Source organism: Cervus canadensis, chromosome 13 (genome assembly GCF_019320065.1).
Source record: "Cervus canadensis isolate Bull #8, Minnesota chromosome 13, ASM1932006v1, whole genome shotgun sequence".
Classification (NCBI taxonomy): domain Eukaryota; kingdom Metazoa; phylum Chordata; class Mammalia; order Artiodactyla; family Cervidae; genus Cervus; species Cervus canadensis.
Window position 1 is genome coordinate 11,378,961 of NC_057398.1, and position 17,753 is coordinate 11,396,713.

Below are 17,753 nucleotides of genomic sequence, written 5' to 3' on the forward strand. Positions count from 1 at the left end.
CAGATCATAATTATAACAGAAGTAATTCTATCCAACACCCTTTTTTCTGCATTAAATGATATAAAGATAAGTGAACAATTACGCTAAAAGTGAATCTAGTGTGAAAGGTTAATCGGTTTTAGAAAGTAAGAATTCAGGGTTGATCAAATTCTTTCGTCAGACTATAAGGAAGGGAATTGTTAAAAAAAATAAAAAAACAGACAAACGCAAGAGTTATTTTCAGGGATGATCCACTTTCTAGTCATCAAACAAACACGTACAAAAGCAAGATCGGAAAAAATATTACTTACCAGAAAATAAAGTTGTGCTACCTCTGAATTTATTTATGACCTGTTTGAAATTCCACTACATTTATATGATTCAAGAATTGTGTTTATTATAACAAGTACTGTTACTCACAGAAATTTATCAAACAAATTCAGCAGTAATTTTTAAAAACTGTTAATTGGGGCTTCTCTGGCGGTCCACTGGTTAAGACTCTGCCTTGCAGTGCTAGGGGCTGGGGCCTGAACCCTGGTCAGGGAGTTAAGATCCCACATGCCTCAGGACCAAAAACCCAAAATATATAAAACAAGCAATATTGTAACAAATTCAATAAAGACTTTCAAAAAAACTGTTAATGTGAAGATTCTTACTATATTCTTTTATGAGATAGCAAGAAATATAAATGTATATATTTTCAACAATAAAAAAAGGAACTCACAGTATGTCAATTATATGTAGATATATAACATATTCATTATTAAGATAGTAAGAAAGATGAAAAACATGCATATTTGCAGGGGCATTTATATAAAACCACAAAAATATGTTTACATAAGAACAAAGGCTAAAAAATTAAATAGATTTGTAAAATACACTTTTACCAATTTTGGAAAAGTATTATAGCTATACTAAGGAAAAAGATCTAATGCTTATATTTACAAAATCTGTACTTGCTATGAGGTACATCAATGTCTCTCAGTTAAAAGCAATCTGACGCACACTTGAAAGTTTCTAAAATCAATTTCTGGTAAATACCTTTCTAATTAAGACAACCTTGGGTGACTAAAGAGAGTAAACCAAGCATAACTTCACCATGTCTTAATAACTTGACGTCATCGATGGTTGTGCTGCATTCCCTAATTCAAAGATGACGTCAGCCAGGGCTGCGGAGAGGAATGTGTGTCCCTCGCAGGCACTGAATGAATCAAGAAACTGCCACCGATTGATTCCAGGTAAGGTTTTCTCCTTTGCCTTTGAGAGGCAGTGATGCAGAGGGGTTACAAGTACACGTTCTGGCTTCATGCCCAGACTTGACACTGAGTCCCAGCATTTATGTACTCGAATTTGCATGCCAATGGTGTTGCACAGTAAACTAGTATTTACTATGTATTTACACAGTATACGAGTATTTACTAGTATTTAGCGTAGGAGCTTGTGCCTTAGCCTTTTTAAGCCCGAGGTTTCTCATCTATAAAATAAGCCAATGAGAGCCCTTATTTCACAGAGTTGTTAGAAGGATCGAAAAGATAATCCATTTAACGTGCTTGACAAAGTACTTGCTCATGGTAAGTAGTAAATAAATGCCAGCTAATACTAGCCTCTCTCTGCTGGTCATCCTAAGGCACCATCAAGTTTGCTCTTCACCATCACCAAAAACTATTTCTAATTTTCGTCTGCATCCACTGTTCCCTCAGTCTTGAGGTATCACTCAAGGGTTAGGTTTCCCAAGCATAGTTGGATAAACATCTGGACCAGTCCTGTCCTCAAGGACTCATTATGTCCTCAAAACATATTGTGGACCACAAATGCAAGCCACATAGGTAATTTAAAATTTTCCAGTAGTCACATTTAAAGAGCAAAACAGAACACAAGATATTAATTTTAATAATAGATTGTATTCAACTCAGTATATCTGAAAATTATTTCAAGAAGTAATCAATTTTTTAAAATTACAATGAAATACCTAACATTCTTTTTGTTGTTGTTGTACTAATTCTGCAATAATCTGGTGTGTACTTGATACAACACATCGCAACTCAAACTAGTCACATTTCAAATGCCATCTGGTCACAGGTGCCTAGTGGCTACCTGAATGGTTGCTGAGTCTTTTAAAGATTAAGACCTCAGCAAAACATCCCCACCTTCAAAAACATCAAAATACATTTATTAAACAAATGGATGAAAGGAAAGAAAGAGGAAGGCAGGACGAAGAGATGTCCCTGACCTGCGTAGACTTCTGGGCCTAGGGATGCAGTTCAGAACTTGGGCTGTGGAATAAGCTCAAATCCACGTCTTCCACTTGGTAGCTGTGATTCGTTAGTTAATAACCTCTTTTATATGTCTCAAAGATAAACTAAAGATAAAAATAACTTCTCTTTCATAAGATTGTTATGAATTGAAAGGTTGTAGAGGAAAGGGGGTGTCCATACAGAAAGTTCCACTTTGTAAAAAGTCAGGAATGAAAGTGGGGAAAACTGAAGGAAATAACGAGCAAATTAGCTAGACAATAAAAAGGCCATGGAAGAGAAAAACTGGTCATGTGATAGTCACAGCATCTGTGTTAAATGCCCAGTTACACAAAACAACTGCCACAGTGGCAGCTATTAATAAAATAATTGCAGTGACATTTCTACAGCCCTCAACGGTTTATACCTCCTAAGCCTGACTGCTTTCTTTAGACAGAATGATAAGGGCTGGCAGTGGGGGAAATGGCTGGCTGCCAAAACTTAAGAGAATCAAGATTTTTTGGTAGTGTATATATTAATCACAGCCTCTGGCCTCAACTAGACAGATTAGTGAAAATACATGGATCTTTCCTTTCTTTCCACCACCACTCCCCCCACCAAAATTCAACTAAGAAAAAGTAGTATAAAGTTAGCCTAGTCTGCTAACAAAGACTTTTGATGCTTATTCGTGTTAATAATCTAAGTCACAATACTCTCTAATTTAGACGTGGGGTTTCTTAAAGACAACAAACAAGCCTGCTCTGTTACAGCCACCTTCCAAACTGAGATTTTCCTAGAAAGTATTTTATATAGTATTCATGTCCCTTGAGATTATGTGTTCCATAAAATTGACTTTAAAAAAAAAAGTCCCTAAATAAATTCAACCCATTTTTGTTTACTGCAAGACTTCCTGGAGTCTTTAATATGCTCACGTACACAGATTTCAAGCTGCTATGAGTGAGTGAGTGAGAGTCGCTCAGACGTGTCTGACTCTTTGTGACCCCATGGACTGTAGCCCTCCAGGCTCCTTCGTCCATGGAATTCTCTAGGTAAGAATACTGGAGTGGGTTGCCATTTCCCTCTCCAGTAGCTTCTTAGCAGCTTCCTTCTCACGCTGCTATGCTCAGCCACCATTACCATTCTATCTCTGGGTGGGGATCAGTTCAGTTCAGTCGCTCAGTCGTGTCTGACTCTTTGCGACCCCGTGAATCGCAGCACACCAGGCCTCCCTGTCCATCACAAACTCCCGGAGTTTACTCAAACTCATGCCCATCGAGTCGGTGATGCCATCCAGCCATCTCATCGTCTGTCGTCCCCTTCTCCTCCTGCCCCGAACCCCTCCCAGCATCAGGGTATAGCAGTCTACAAATGAGAAAAATGATAAGTGAATCAAGAGAATCAAACGACAGGAAGAGAGCCTAACTAACTCAAGGAAATAGACATCTTTTCGGACCTTTACACCAAGTGTCCAGCCTGATGGGCTGTACTCTGCAGTTTTCCCTTTTGTCACCCCTGATACATACACAGTAATTAACCTATCTGTGTGTGCTGCGCTCAGTCACTTCAGTCGTGTCTAACTCCTTGCAACCCTATGAACTGTAGCCCCACCAGGCTCCTCTGTCCATGGGATTTTCCAGGCAAGAATACTGCAGTGGGTTACCATTTCCTCCTCCGGGAGATCTTCCCAACCCAGGGATCGAACCCATGTTTCCTACATTGGAAGCAGGTTTTTTACCACTGAGCCACTAGGGAAGCCCCAATTAACCTATCAGAGTCCTCCACATGAAGGCAATCTATTACAAAAGAAGGAAGGGAGGGAAGAAGAAAGAAGCGAGGAGGAAGGACTGGAATAGGGAGAAAGAGAGGAGGGAGGAAATTTCTTTTAATGATGTAGTAAGTGTAAACATCACATCATATTCACAGGCAAAGTTTAAATGCCTAAACGCATGCCTAAGGATGAAGCTACATGAAACATTCACTTGTACCAAACCCACCCCTTGGAAAATAAGCCTCATTTTCAAAACAACCAAACAGCTGCTCAGCTGAAACACAGCACAAATCATCCTTCCCAGCCTTTATTTTTAGATGCCTCTTAAGTAAAACAATAATTTTCTAGAGAATATAATTAAAACTGGTAGGTGTCATTTCATTATTTTAGAGTTTTATTATAATTCGTTTCACATCAGTCACACTGTTTCCCCCTCATAAATCACATAATTATATAATATTCCATAACAAATTCCTTGCCTTTGAATAAAAGAATCTGTATGAACTTTTAAAAATATACAGACTTTAAAACAGCACAATCCACCCAGAATGTTAGTATAGCCAACGGGTTTAAACACACAGAGTCTAAAAGTCAGACCATTTTTCAAATGATAATTTGGAGACGTGTGTATGTCTAAACAAACAAACAAACAAAGTGTACCTCTGTCATATAAAGCACAGTTTACAAAATGTCTAATGAAAAAGAATATGCTTAATAGATCATAGGATTTCATTGGCAGAAACGAATGCTAATTGCCTGCTGGAGTCTTTAATGAAACCTAATTGCTGGCTTGAGCTGTCACCACTGACCCTGGTAACAGACCAGTACACCCTTCATAAACCTAATACAGCATAATCCTCCTTCATTATGGTTATCACAGCTCTGCAGTGGGACACGTCTGCTGCAAAAATAAACTCTGCTGCCTCTCCTCCACAAGGATGCGTGGCTTCTCTATCCCAGAGCAAGTAGCACTGATGGCAGAAGTCACCCTTACAACAAGCGGTACCACTTCACAGCCCACATCTGCTTCCACACCTAGACGCACACAGGCTCTCGGACACTGCTACAGAAAACATCAACACAGTCCGTGATCATGGGGGGAAAGACTAAACAACAAGAACAAACCAAAACAATTACACTATCCCCTGTCACCATAAGGTGAAGAAAAGCAGAAGAAATAATGTCTAAAACTAATCATGGGTTTGACTTATGAAATCCATGTATAAATCAATCCTTGGGTTGGGAAGAGCCCCTGGAGGAGAGCATGACAACCCACTATTGCCATGACAACTCCAGTATTCTTGCCTGGAGAATCCCACGGACAGAGGAGCCTGGCAAGCTGCAGTTATAGGGTCACAAAGAGTCAGACATGACTGAAGTGACTTATCACACACATGTATAAATCAATTCAGTCTACAGTCTACATTTCTGATACTGAATCCACAAGATATTCCTTCCTTCAATTTGAAGTTTTTTTGGACACGCTCTTAAAAAAAAAATTACTTCAATTAAAACCACTCATCTTACAGCTATGATTCAACAATTCCAAGCATTTATTGAATATCTACTTTGCAGCAGGGGCCAAGAACCCAAAGATAAGTAAATCTACAAAACATGTCCCCAAAGAGCTCAAAACTGTGGGGAGATAGATGAACAAACAGCTATAATTTAATGTGATGCTTATCAGTAAAGAATGAGGAGAAGACCAAAGGAAGACAGACCAGGTGACAATGAACTCTTCCAAATGATAAAAAGGGAATGTCAGACAAAACATCTAAGAAGATACAGAACAGAAGAAATTAGTATGTGACCAGCTGGGAAAAGGAATTCAAGGGAAGAGTAAGAGTAGACATGAGTCAAAGCCATGATGTTTCAACCATGAGAAACGTTTCCAGCCCAGGCGAGCGGTTAGGTTAGGTGGGAACAAGAGCTGTGCATTCAGAGCCCAGAAGGCTCAGCTAAGTCTGCACTTGATCTTGGGCAGCTTTGTGTATGGTTAAAATTAAGTACATCAGACATACAAGAGAACACAGTAAACTTACATGTTCCCACCACTCAGCTTAGGAAATAAAAGAACACTACACTTCGGTCCTCACCTTCACTACCGACTTGTCCCCTGTATTTGGTGTTAATTGTCTTTCTGGTATTTCTTTACCCAGTTAACCCTTGAACATGATCTGAACTACCTGGGTTCACTTATACTTGGAATTTTTTCAACAGTAAGTACCTACAGTGCTATCTGATCTGCATTTCTGGAATCCATGGATGTGGAACCACAGATATGGGGGCGGGGGGCGGTACACAAGTCTGTGTTACATGAGAATTTTCAAATGTGCGAAGGGTTGGTGCCCCCCTAATACATACACTGTTCAAGGTTCAACTTTACTTTTATGACTGGTGTATGTATCTCTGAACAGTATCAAATGGCAAGATTTCAAGCAAGAGAAGGAAAATACAGACGTGCTTTGCTTTTTTTTTGGGGGGGGGGGGTGGCCTGCACCGCACAGCGTGTAGGATCTTAGTTCCCGACCAAGGATGAAACCTGCACCCCGCTACCCTCCATTCAGTGGGAGCGCAGAGTCTCACCCGCTGGACCCCTAGGGAAGTCCCAGCTGCGTCTAAAACGAGACTCGGAGGTGTAGGGGCGGACCGGTCTCCGCGCCGGCAGAAGCAGGACAGGGGACAGACAGAGGTCAGGATAACTGTCTTTCCTGAAGCCCTGCCGCCATGGAGAGAAAAGGGTTCGCCTCAGAGGGCATCCCCGGGGCAAGCAGGAGGCAGACCCGAATGAACAGGTACAGGCGACCAGCAGCAGAAAAGAAGCAACAGTCTGGGGCAAGTCTGTGCTGGGGATGAGGAGGGACGTGGAGAGCAGCGAGGCCAGTGGCAGCTCCTGGGCAGCTGGCAGGCTCAAGACAGGGCAGAGGCGGTTAACCAGGACCAGGGCACAGACAGGTCAAGGCCATGTGGCCGAGGGGAGACTTTCCTGGTGGTCCAGCGGCTAAGACGCCATGCTCCCAACAGACAGCCCAGGGTGGGGCCCAGGTTCAATCCCCGGGCTGGGAGCTAGATCCCACCTGCGGCAACTAAGACCTGATGAGTGAGTGAGTGAGTGAGTGAAGTCACTCGGTTGTGTCCGACTCTTTGCGACCCCATGGACTGTAGCCTACCAGGCTCCTCTGTCCATGGGATTCTCCAGGCAAGAATACTGGAGTGAGTTGCCATTTCCTTCTCCAGGGGATCTTCCTGACCCAGGGATTGAACCCGGGGCTCCCGCATTGCAGGCAGACGTTTTAACCTCTGATCCACCAGGAAAGTCCCTGACACCTGATACAGCCAAATAAAGAAATAAAGTTTTTTTAAAAAGTGGCAGAGGGGCCCAGTCGGGGGCGAGATCAGGAAGGCTGTCCAGGGGAGTGGTGTTTATGATGGACCTTTGAAGATGCTTTGGACAGGTTAGGATGGCCAAGCTCTAGGAAACCTGGGATCTGTTCAGGACAGCTGCAGCGTGGCAGAACCCTGGAGAATAGTAGGACATAACGAAGAAATCAGAGGAACACTGGGGGGGCGGGGGTTTATTTGTGGAGAACCTTAAACGATCAAGCTCAAGTATATACAGTGTGTACATGTAATTCATAACAAAGTCACTTTCATGACCATGAGACCTGCCTTAATTCCTTTTACTTGAGAACTGAAATAATGACGAAAGCCCATCTCATGATCTGGGGGATAACATCAGTGATATCAGCGCTGCTCATTACATGGTTCTCATTACATGGTTCTTGTTACACGGTTCTACATGCAGAACCCAGGTGGCTCAGTGGTAAAGAATCTACCTGCCAAGCAGGAGACATAGGTTCGGTCCCTGGGTCAGGAAGATCCCCTGAAGAAGGAAATGGTAACCAACTCCAGTATTCCTGTCTGGGAAATCCTATGGACAGAGGAGCCTGGCGGGCTACAGTCGATGGGGAACTAGACATGACTGGACATAAACAACAACATGACATAGAACAGGATGACTTGGTTAAGGACAGGTTGGTATCCACTATGACAACGTCATGGAGGGTCTCTCTCTTTTCCATTTTAAAGACTAGTAACTCAGATGTTGAATAATGAGTGATTTGCCTTTTCCTCATTAATATAAGGTACAAAAGAAAATAATGCACAGAAATGAAATTAAACATACTCTAATCAATAGTACATCTAAACTTGTGAAAACAATTTTGTTTTATGCCTGAAGCCCCAAATGTTCTTACTTACTAATTTTTGTGTGATATTTACACTCCCTTGATCTGCAAGGCTTCCTAGGTTTGAAAAATTAAGAAAGAAAATAACTATGTGTTTGAAAGTAACCAAGTAAAACAAAACAACAAGAGCCAAAGTCTCAGTAGCTTGAGAAAACAGCTCAGGGATGTGATTCGCCTCCTCAGATGAACAAATAAGATGTGTATCATAAATAACACTGCTATCTGTTTAACTTTGAAAATCACATACAGTCATTAACATGATATAATCTTCCCAGCGCACCACACCTCCTATTAAAGAATAAACAATAAATTCCACACCAAACTGGGCTCTAAACCTCCAGGTCAGCATTTCAGAAACACATTCATTCATGGATTCTTTAAACACTTCTTTATAAAAAGTTAACTCCATTTCATTCTCTGCTTAACAATAATAATAGTACCTACTTTACAGGGTTGTTGAAAGACATAATAGAAAGTGCTAAGAACACTGGGACAGAGTCAGCAACAGTAAAGGTAAGCCATGGCTCTTTCTAACCAACCTCCATACAGGGCAGAGATTCTGAACCAAATAAAATGCAAATCCTGCCGGGAGAAGCTTATAAGTTAGTAGAGGAGACAGGGAGGTAAACATAAATAATATGATGAGACAGAAATTACCAATAGAGCTAATTGCAAAGTGTTCTGGAACTATAAAGAAAGGAATGCCTAACTGGCGATGGGAAGGAGTGTCAGGGCAGGAAAGCTTTGGCTGAAGGTGCAGGGGCTAAGCAGGCAGCCAAGGGGAACAGGTCAGTCTGGGTCGGAATGTAAGGAATAAAGGAAGGGGACTACACATCACCCTTAGGGTTTCAGGGCTCTCGCATAAAGAGACAAGAACTGCAGATGGGAATGCGAAGGTAGTCAGGGTAAGGAAGCTTTATCACACAGGTAGGAAGCGGAGTAAGAATTTAAATACTATAAAAGGTGTGTGTTTTAAAAAGCTCTTTAAGAGAACAGATGAAGAGAATGTGAAAGACAGCCTTTGAAGCTCTTGAACAATCCCAAGAGGCAGTGGTGATGGAGGGAAAGGAACAAATCAAGGATACTTTAGAGACACAAACTCAAAGGATCTAAGGACTAATTGGGTTTGTTATGGGGGTTTGAGGGGCGGGGGCAGGGGCTCTGGGTGCTAACAAAGAGTGACATGTTGAAGAGAACTCCAAGTGCCTGGCTTCAGCAGCTAACTCAATTCATGTCAGTAAGACAGGAAATCAGAGGCAGCAGCTTTTGTGGCAAGAAACCAATGAGTTCAATTTGAGACAGGTAGAATTGGGCATGTATGGCGGATAAGCAGACAGAGAGAAGTACCAGATAAATAAACCAAACTGTTTAGAACCAAGCGGTGGGGTCAGATGGGAGAGGGTAGCATGCAAATCGATTAAAATGGGAACATCTAATTCATGTTCTCCAAGGGCCTAACTAGGAATAACTTACCATTAAGTGACTCCCAGCCTCTCCAGAGCGCCAAAACCACCAGAACCAGAATCATTTAAACCACTGCACTGAAAAACTTAAGTGACTACCACACAAGGTTGAAAAGGGTGGATGGACCAAAATGGCTCAGCCATTCTCGAAATGCTGGTGATCAAGGACCAGGAGTATTAGCATCACCTGAGAGTGTCTTAGTTGACTCATTGGAAAAGACCCTGATGCTGGGAGGGATTGGGGGCAGGAGGAGAAGGGGACGACAGAGGATGAGATGGCTGGATGGCATCACCGACTCGATGGGCATGAGTTTGAGTAAACTCCGGGAGTTGGTGATGGACAGGGAGGTCTGGCGTGCTGAGTTTCATGGGGTCGCAAAGAGTCGGACACGACTGAGTGACTGAACTGAACTGAACTGGGAGTGTCTTAGGAATGCAAATTCTCAGGGCCCATCCCAGACCTACAGAATCAGAAGCTGGGGTTGGCATGGGGGATAATACCAGCAAACAGTGTTTAATGAGCCTTCCAGGTGATTCTGAGGCTCACTACCACCTTAACTAAGGGAATGGAGTGTGAAAGAAAGAACTCCTGGGAGACAGATTCCCAAAGACTTGAGGAAATTAAGTCCTGGAAAAGGATACACTTTGCACAAAGACAAGCATGAGGAACTTCTGCTAATTTTCGACAATGAAGCCAAAGGAAATCAAGTCAGCGGCCCTCATGGTAAATAGCTCCCCGATTTAGGAATATCGGTCAGTACTAAAATATAAAACATCACAAATGTGAAAAGGATGTTCAGCTTCACAGAAGATGTCATGCCACGCTTTTCCTCATTTTCTCACCAGATACCTCCTAGTTGACCAGCATCAAGCACTGATGGGATGGCCACCTAGGGTTTACAGGACCTCTGGAAATGCAACAGACTTCTGGATCAAGCTAACTGACCAGGCCCAGGATGAAATCCTTGAGCTGGGCCTAATGGAGTCCCCTCAGGAACTAAGCCAAATCAGCCACGTATCAGATTTTACATACAAGCTTGATCCAAGCCTGGCCACAATGTGTTTTTTTCCAGTAGCAAGGACCATAAAACAAGTCCAACAAAAGCTTGAGTGGAGAGTGAAACAAAACCAAGCCAAGGCATATGGAACCAACAGGAAAAAGGGAAAGGAAATTAAAACAATGTTCATATGCCATTTATAATCCAACTTGGACACATAACCACTCCTATCCCACAAAAAGGTACTTAGTCACTTACCTTTTACCTCAGCTACTCTAAATCCTCATCCACAGAATTGCATCATATCCTCTCATTCAAAATTATAAATAATTCAGAGATTATTTATTTTCATAATCAGCATTCATGCAATACGCAGCAAAGGCGATGGCTGGTCCTAGCAATGCGATTTCCTCCCCCTTTCCACTGCAAAAACCACCGCCTGATCTGCGTTTCCTAAACTTTCTCCCTCTATTCTTCAAAGGGGTCTTCTTTCACCTGGGACCCGTCTGGAATCCTGTATCGTGTCGGATCCTCAATCAATTCTTGGCTCTAGCAATCCGTTCGGCTTCTGGAACAGTTACTACACACCTGTCCTCCTGACGTTTTAGGAGTTGTTCCTTTCTTCTAACATCCCCTCCTGCTGGGAGGTTGACATGAAGATCAGTGAGTTAATGTTTGCCAAATACTTCAGGCTTCTCGGATGAAAGGCAACATTAAAGTTCAAGCGACCTGAAGCTGGCAGGACCTGAGAGGCGCATTGCAATTGACTCCTTAGACCTGAGCTTCAAAGAAGGAAAGCAAGGCTGCAGAGACTCATTTGTGCCGATCGGCTACCTTTTGCATTCTTGCTAAAGGCAGGCGGATTTATTCTAACATCATTTAGTTCACTGGATTTCAACATTAGAAAGGCAAGGATCCTTGTGTTAGCACTAGACTCTCCTTATAGGAAGCAGTGTATGGGGGAAAGGATCCCTTTTTCTGCCCTTGTCTACGTGGCTTTCCCTCCCTAAACTAACCTACTGCCTGATCCTGCAACTCACACCCTCCTTCTACATGAGGGGCTAGCAGCTGCCAGCCAACACGTTTGCTTTGAGCCAACACACCAAAAAAAAAAAAAAAAAAAAAAGGTCAAAGACAAAGCCTTATGTGTATGTTGGCACGCATGTGAATTCAGGCTGCTGGGGAAAAAGTGAGCCACAAAGAGCACATTCATGGCCACATATAACTCCTGGAACATATAAATAGCCATCCTGGACCCAACACCTACTCAGTGTGAGGGAGGCGCTGTGAGCAGAGGGGCATAGGGCATTACACAGAATTCCCCACAAGCATCCTGGCACGTTAACAACTGCTGGCCCCACCTTAGAGATGAAGGAATGGAGACTCCGGAGGGCTGCAAAGTTCAGTTAACATCACAGCTAAAAGACGGCAGAGCTGGGACACAAACTGAGCTATATCTCGAACTCCCAGCCCTGGGTCTCTGGCTCCAGCACACCAACAGGCCAGAAAAGCTGCTGAATTTGCTACACACACCCCTTGAACCATTCAATAAGCCCTCCGCGGGGCTCAGACTGGGGGAAGGGTAAATGAAATCAGTAAGGGGAGACCACAGTGTCTCATTTTAGACATCAATTTTAACCTCTTCTCCACCAAAACGTGCTTGTTTTCCCTCATTCTTTTTCAAGCAGCACAAGCAGCAATAACTGAATTGGCTAAAGATTTCATCTTATCTCTTTCCCCTGCCTTATCTCTAACAAGGCACACCGCGCTGAGGCTTAGAATGAGTTCAAAAAATGCTCAGCATTTGGTAACCGAAGAAGTCCGAATGCAGGACTGCAGGTGACAAAGGAGAAAGATACAGAACCCAGGTGGGGGGCAAGGTGCAATCCAAGGGTATATGTTCGCATCCCTGAAGCCAGAAATAGAAACCCTTAATAAGGAAGGCAGGCACTGGGGGGAAAAGTTCTCCCAGTTGTCAACTTCTGGCTCATCCATTCAGGACAAGTAAGAATTCTCCTAAACATCCTAATTTTACTGATTTTTTTAAGGTTCCTCCGCATGAAAATAGTCTAAATGCTCTTTCCATTACAGCTGTCTGTTCCACATGGTCTGCACAAACCTGAATATCTAAAGTGTTGACAATAACGACTGTATGTTTAAGCCAATGATGGAGGCTGAACCAGTACCTGGGAATAGCAAGAGTTTCTCTTGAGCCGTTTCTCTCACGAAGGTCCTACGCCTTCAGGAAAGCCATTTTCCAGGGACTGTTCTTGAGATAGAGAAAGGTGTGTTTCTGTCTTTCTTTCTGGGGGGCTGGGGGAGGCCGAGGCAAACCCCCAGCACTGTAGGAAGTCAATGTGCCCTCCTCACTCGCCTGTACTGGCCTGAGGTCATCGAGAGCTGGCCTTCTGCCACCTCGGCCAGGACGCGGCCACTATGAAGAATACTATACCGCCACTTCAGCCCAGTCAAGAGGCACCCTTGAGCGGCAAACCACCTACCGGAGGCTCCTGCGCTATAAAAAGCTTTCTAGGCAGGATCTGCTGAATCCTGGACCAGGAGGCGACGACAATCTGCTAGAAGACATTCCGCTTTTCGTAAAGTTTCAGAGGAAGGAAAAGTCATTCCTCCAACTGTGCTGATGCCGCGATGACGTGGGGAAGTGGAGAATACTACAACAAACACAGGGACACACACGAACTCACTCTGCGGAGCACAGACACCCAGTCAGATTAGGCAAAAGTGCATCTGTGCTCCCCAGCTTCCCCTCGTTAAGGCTATCGTTCCCAAGGCACATGCTTTTAACGCCATCACCAAAAGATAAGGCGACTTCAATACAAGGTTCTGTAAGGGGCGGTATTATCACCTACTGCATTCAGGTGGCCCTTTGAAAGGGCATCAGTACCATTCTGATGAAACCAGGCACGAGCCAATTAGTGTCAATGAAATGGAGATGGTCCCCCAACCACTGCTTTTTGCAGAACCAGCATCAGGCATCCAAAGAGAGAGATGTGTGCGCCTCCGGAAGCTACTTGGCTCCTAAGCGCTTCCAGTTTAATATCTGATATTAAAAAAAAAAAAGCTGTCCTGGCTACACTGAACCAACCAAGCCATAAATCCTTCAGCCCCCAGCTCTCTACTAGGTATGATATCTTTGCACTCATATTTTGGATGACTCTTACTTTGCACAAGTTCTTTCCTCCCCCCTAGCAGGCACTTTCCTAATCGGTCCTCTAGGTGAGCAACACCTGAACTCTCCAGACTCAGCGCACACCTGGCCCCGCCGCCTCTGGACCAAGCCTTCCCAGGCCCTCTCAGGACACTCTACTTCCAGATCAGCCAGCGGGTTTCCTCCCGCAGGCTGCAGTTACATCCTGTTTTAGCATCTTTGTATTCCCAGTTCCTAGCCCAGGGGGACAAACTGCAAAACTAGGTTTGTTGAATGAATGGGCCAACGAACTAACCCATTTGAAGAAATTCACACGTTGGTGGAAACCCTGTAACCCATCCACAGCCAGCAGTCTGAAAATTCCTCACCTTCACAAAGACCCAGGAACAGCCAGCCCCTGGACGGACAGAAGGCGAAAGCCCACAATCGGCCTTAAGCTGGAGGGAGGCGGGGTGGGGTGGCGGTGAAGGGACCTGGAGGAAGTGGGAAGGAAAGGGGGTGTCGGGGCAGCGCTTCCTCACTGCTCCTCAAAAAGGTGAAAAACCCCTTCCGAGCGTTGAAACCCCAGAAGCAGGGGTGATGCCAGGAAAAAGGGAAGACGGTGTCTGAACACCACCCTTGGAACTTGTTAATATTCAGAACTTGGGGCGTTCGAGGTGGAGACCTGCTCTGAAATTAGGGGGCCACAGGGTCTCCCTGTGAGTCGACCGACCACCCAAGTAGGGGCCAAGAAGCCCAGAAGTTTTGTGGCAAGGTTGTGGCCTAGTGGAAGGGCATGGAAATTTCTCCCTCTCAAGATCCCGTCTCCTGGAGGGTGGGGGGGAATCGGGGGCGGGGGGTGTGGAACAGAGGAGGGTCGCGGCGGGGGACCCTCTCCAGCTTGAGAGGCAGCGACGTCTTTGGCTTTCATCCCCCGGCCCCCGCCGTCTGGGTATCTCAGCTGCCCTCACTAGGCCCTCTGTGGTTCCCCAAAAGAAAACTGCAGCGGGGAGGAGGGGGCGAGAGTGTGAGTTTCACCGTCCACTCTGCAGACAGCGCACACCTTCCACCGTAACTCCAAGCCGTGAGCATTAGCGGGCGGCTCCCACCGCCACTTAACAAGTCCAGCTGCCCGGCCCCCTCGCGCTCCCGCTGCCCTGCCAGGCGTCCCGGGCCGCCGATCCCAAGTCGGCGTGGCCAGCTTTTGCCCAAGTCATCGGCAAGGCACCCGGAGCGCCTAGGGCGGCCCCCAACCTGGGGCCCGACTCCCCGCCCCAGACGCCGCTTACCTGCTTACATGGCCCCGTCGGAACTCCGGAGTCCCGCGCCGAAAGGCTGCCCTCCGCGGGCGGCGGAGCCCCAAGTCCCCCCAAGGAATTGATTCCAGTGGCTGGCGGAGGAGGGGCGGAGGGAAGGAGCCGGAGGAGGCGAAAGGGGAGGGAGGTTTCCGCCGCGATCCCGGCGCGAGAGTTGGCGCGGGGGCGCCCGGAGAAGGGGGGGAAAGGAGAATCACCCCGGCGCGGGGCTGTCCCGCCAGAGAGGGGGCCGGGACGGGGAGGCTGGCCGAGGTGGGAGGGGACGCGCCGCCAGGGGCCACGGAGTGGCGGCCGCTCGCCGAGGACCGGCGCCCGGAGGGCAGGCGGCGGAGCGAGGACGAGCGCAGCAACCTGCCCCCGGACTGCGCCCGCCGCGCCCTCCGCGGGGAGAGAAAAGTTGGGACGAACTTTCAGGGGCCGGGAGAGCCAGAGCGGCAGGAAATGCGAGCGGCCGCGAGAGGAGGGAGGAAGGGGCCTGGCGAGTGGGAGGGGACGGAGCAGGCGCCGGCGGCCGCGGCTCCCCCACCCCCGGGCCCGGCGCGGCGGCGCGGGGGGAGCGCGGGGCGCGCGCCGGGGGCGGGGAGGAATGCGGCGGGGCGGGCGGGCGCGCGCGCGGGGGCGCAGGGGGGCGGCGCGGGAAGGGGAGCCCCGGCTCCCGAGCCCCGGGCGCGCGTCCTTGGGGACGTCACAGCGCTGGAATCCGAGGAATGCCGAGCTGCCGGAGCTCCTTCTGCAGGCCCGGGAGAAGTCGCGCACTTTTATAAACGTGGTGGCTTTGGGAGAAGGTTTTCAAAGGTGAGGGCTGAGCAGGGAGGACGGGGTGAAACTCCCCGGAGTAAGAGACTGGGGGAGTGGGGAAAGCGAAGGGACCACAGCGAGCCCACCTAGCGCCTCTCCCGGGCGGGGGCTGGGGGGAGGCAGGAAAAATCCCACCGAGACCTCCGCAACCTGCAGAGGCGAGGCCGCGGCGGGGACTGGCCCGCCCCGACCTAGAGCGGCCCACCTTATTCGGGGGACCCCTCCAAGCAGGATGTCCCCACGCAGCCACTGCACAGGGCAAACAGACCCGGAGAAAGAAGGTGGCTTCCCAGAGCAGACAATATTAAAGTTATCTGTCCAGGACTCCTGGAACCTCTGGGTACCAAACCTGTGGTCTAAACCACCCCTCACCCGCTCCTCCGGGAACAGCACAGTTAGTGTACCCAAGGAATTAGTGTACCCAAGGAGTTAGAATCGTTTTCCCGGTTTTTTCCATGTCACAGAATCGCCCCACCCAGCCGGCGTAGGCACTGGGAGGAAACTTGCTTAGCATTTTCGGAGGTGGAGTTAATGAGACGCAGCTGGTAAGACGAACCAGGCTCTCGGAGCCCGGTCCGGGAACCCGGGTTTTCGGACCTCTCCTGCCGTCACCGGCCGAGGAGTGTCCCCGTCCCTGAAAGCCTTGACCTCTGTAGCTGTAAAAATTAAAGGATTTGCCTGTTTTTCTGTGGTCCTTGGCATTGCAAAAATAATGCCTTAGGAGTCTGTGGTCTTATTCGAGCCCGATCCTTTCAACCTTTCTTAGGTTGAATAGGGTCCCCGGAGAATTGCCACTGAGGATGTCGTTCCAAATTCCTTCCGTGTCCCACAACTGAGAAAAATTCCCGGGCTCTTGGGGAAGAGTCTCCTGTATCCATCAGGTACAAATCTGTGGTCACGTGACTTGCCTGAGCATTGCCCATATCCAAAACTACAAAGAAGCAGAGAAGACCTTAAAGGGATGAAAGGGAAAAGGCTGAAGAGAGTTAAAATCTTTCAAGAAATAGCTGGCTACTTTCAATATGGACTTGCTGGATTTCCAAGGAAAATTAAGGAGTGCCTTATTGTCCACCAGGAAGTGTGGAAAGCACTTCATGTGCTCTTGTACTATTATCCCCATTTCAAAGATGAGGAAAGTGAGGTGTGAAGACATTATCTGTCTCACCAAGGATCACACAGCAAGTATACTATGATAATGGACCCTAGTGGGTCTGGCCCCAAAATGCAAACTTATAAACTCTTTAACCTTTAACCAGGACAGGATTAAGATCAAAGATAAGGAAATGCCTACAGACTCTCAAGGTTTCTTAGGGTTACAGGCCTCTTGGGGTTTCAAGGAAAAGACGTGGCATTTGTATATTTTTGCTCGAAAGTCACTTTGATACCAAACTCTCGCGCACAACACGGTGAGACTGTTGTGTAGAAGAGAAAGAACTTGTATGTGGACAGCAGTTGTACCTGGGTGACCCTGAGCAAGACACTTCACCTGTAGGCCTGAGTTTGATTGTGAAGTGGAATGTGACATGAACTTCGGAGCTTGGTTGAAGGGTTCATCTCTGAAGTCTTTCCCAGCCTAATCTAGAATGAATATATACTCCTCTGTGCAGATGGCATGCCTATGGAGGAAGCTAAGTGATAAAGCCAGGATGTCTTGGGGGAAGGACTGTTTTCACACCGCCTTCAGAATCAAAATAAATGTTGAGAATGTTACTGGGTGTTCAACAGCAAAACAGAAAAACACCAAATAAGATTTAGTACTACTCCTGTGGACTCATTTTTATTTTAAATAATTTTACTACTAAAAA

At 46.5% G+C, this 17,753-nt stretch overlaps 1 protein-coding gene and 1 long non-coding RNA gene across 4 annotated transcripts in view; one reads left to right on the forward strand and one right to left on the reverse strand.

Moving 5' to 3' along the window:
• PTPN14 (protein tyrosine phosphatase non-receptor type 14) overlaps positions 1-15,667 on the reverse strand; it is a 184,505-nt gene extending 168,838 nt beyond the window's left edge. The window contains exon 1 of the mRNA XM_043485110.1: positions 15,124-15,667. The gene's annotated coding sequence lies outside the window, so the exon portion shown is untranslated. The remainder of the gene's footprint in view (positions 1-15,123) is intronic.
• Positions 15,668-15,787: 120 nt separating this feature from the next.
• LOC122451940 overlaps positions 15,788-17,753 on the forward strand; it is a 30,001-nt gene continuing 28,035 nt past the window's right edge. For all 3 annotated transcript variants that reach the window (XR_006272545.1, XR_006272544.1, XR_006272543.1), the window contains exons 1-2: positions 15,788-15,945; positions 16,413-16,493. This is a non-coding gene — a long non-coding RNA (uncharacterized LOC122451940). The remainder of the gene's footprint in view (positions 15,946-16,412; positions 16,494-17,753) is intronic.